We start from the raw sequence: 2,724 nt of genomic DNA, 5'->3' as shown, positions 1-2,724 counted from the left end.
AATCTACTTCCATAGTGATACTGCCTCAGAAACCCAAGGAGGGGTCACTATGAGTCAGGGCTGACTTGACGGCACATAACAACAACATAACATATATATGTATAAATATATATATACACATATATATTTATATGATATGAGTAGTATGACTGCGGAGGAGCCCTGGTAATGCAATGGTTAAGTGCTCCATTGTTAATCAAAAGGTTGAAGGTTTAAACCCATCCTGAAGCTTTCCAGGAGAAAGACCAGGCAATTGCTCATATAAAGATTAGAGCCTAGAAAACCCTATGGAACAATTCTATTTTGTTATGTGGGGTCACTATGAGCTAAAAGTTGACCTTATGGTGCCTAACAACAACATTATGACTGCTAGCCACAGAGATTTTTAATAGGCACTCATAGTTACACACAGAAAGTGAACTCGCATGGTGGTTGAGAAACAATGTTACCTAGTCCTTAGTTTAAGGATATTTGGTATGATCATGCTATAAATGTTTCTGCTCACAGGGCTGATATTTAGCCAGTGCAAACCAATTGGGCTGTTCCACTTGTTAAAATATCAAAACAAGTATAAACTGGTTTGTTAACAAGGGGTTCTGGTGGTGTAGTGCCTAAGGCATTTGACTGCTAACCAGAAGGTGGGAGGTTCAAACCCACCAGGCATTCCGTGGAAGGAATACTGGGCAATCTACTTCTGTAAATATTCACTGCCTCAGAAACCCAAAGGGAGTCTCTATGAGTTGGAATTGACTCAATGGCAGTGAGTTTTTGGTTGATTCATTTATAGCTGTTACTTCAAGCCCCTGAGTGACTCCTGTTGGCATTTGCCTCACTGGGACTCTCTCTTCAAGTTCATGTTGAGCTAATTAGGGGACTCCAGAACCAGCTCCAAGGAGCCCTAGTGGCACAGTGGTTAAGCACTTGGCTGATAACCAAAGGGTTGGCAGTTTGAACCCACCAGCTGCTCAGTGGGAGAAAGATGTGGCAGTCTGCTTCTGTAAGGATTTACAGCATTGAAAATCCTATGGGGGTAGTTCAACTCTGGCCTGTAGGATTACTGAGTTAGCATCAATTTGATTGGCAGTGGTTGGGTAGAAACAGCTCCTGCACATGTCCTCTTCTCATTGATTGGTTATTGTACCATTGCTAATATTTTGAACACTACCCCTAGGAGCTCTGGTAGCACAGTGCCTAAGGCTCTTGACTGCTAACCAGAAGGCTGGTGGTTCAAACCTACCAGCCATTCCTCAGAAGGAAGGTTGGGCAATCTACTTCCATAGTGATACCACCTTGGAAACCCATGGAGGGGTTGCTATGAGTCGGGTCTGACTCAACAGCACATAACAACAACAACAACCCCTGCCTACTTACGCAGTGATTCTCTCATTCCAGAGGGCACAGTGAGATATTCTCATGGAATTTCATCAATACTATTACTGTTTATTTGAAAAAGATTGTTTATTAGTTTCTGGAATGTGTATATTCTAAGCACATTAGCTAGTGAATCATCACTTAAATAAATTTCTTCATGATTACTTTACATTCCTTCATTTTAACCACTTTTTATGTTGTCCTTGATCATTTTCATACTTTTATAGTCTTCATGTTCATAAGTTTTACCAATTTTATGTAAAATGCAATATGTTTGCACTTAGGTATTCAGAACACATTGTTTGTTTTCATATTTAATCAGACCTAATGATAGTATTTTTCAGATTCACTTGTGTTTTTAATGGCCACACTATTTCTTAGACATTAAGTTATCTGAAATTAGGCCTTGTTTGGAAATGATTTAAGTAACATCTTACAAGTCCATTAATAAATATTTTAATATGTATCTGTAAGAAGCAACATGACTACAATACTCTTGTCACATCTGAAAAGAAAATAATTTTTAAACATAATCACCTATGCAGTCAATGTTCAGCTTTCTCCAAGTTGTCTCTTTAATATTTTGTTACGTTTGTTGGTTTAGGTTAAGTTATTTTAATATCATTATGAACAAATGGATTCTTAATTAATTTACGTATTATTTTTACTTTTGGTCAAATTGCTCCATCTCTGACCACTCGAAGCCTTTTCTTATTTATGTTATTTGATGTATGGACAAATTAACTGTATTTTAAAGTCACTTGAAATAATTTCTCTCCATGTTAGTAAGTCAAGGAGCTCTGGTGGTGTAGTAGCTAAGGCATTTGGCTGCTAACCATAAGGTTGGTGGTTCAAACCCACCAGTCACTCCATGGAAGAAAGATGAGGCAATATGTTTTCATAAAGATTTATAGCCTTGGAAAATCCGAGTATGAAGATGGTGTCCTACCTATAACCCACACCTTTGATCTCTCTATCAACTTAATCCCTGAGTAACTAGGTAAAGCAGATAGAAATAATGATATTGGAATTACAAGCAACTAAGGAGAAGATAAAATATCAGATCTAGTGAAGGTGGAGAGAAAGAGCAGATTAAGCAACTGGAAAGAATAAATGAACCCACTTAGCTGGCAGAGATGGAGATGGAGAGGACTCATTAGAAATACAAAAGAAGTCAGCAGAGGGAATGGAGGATGTTCTGGTTACCTAGTGCTGCTCTGACAAGAAATATACCACAAATGGGATGGCCCCTTAATAAACAGGAGTTTATTCTTACAATTTGGAGGCTTTAAGTCCAAGTTCAAAGTGCCAGGCTCTAGGGGCTGGGTGAAAGCCCCTCAACCTTGGGATCCA

The sequence above is a fragment of the Orycteropus afer genome, unplaced genomic scaffold (assembly GCF_000298275.1).
Source record: "Orycteropus afer afer isolate SDZICR_OR568_19922 unplaced genomic scaffold, OryAfe1.0 scaffold00035, whole genome shotgun sequence".
In the NCBI taxonomy this organism is placed as follows: Eukaryota; Metazoa; Chordata; class Mammalia; order Tubulidentata; family Orycteropodidae; genus Orycteropus; species Orycteropus afer.
Note: the sequence above shows the minus strand (reverse complement) of the source record.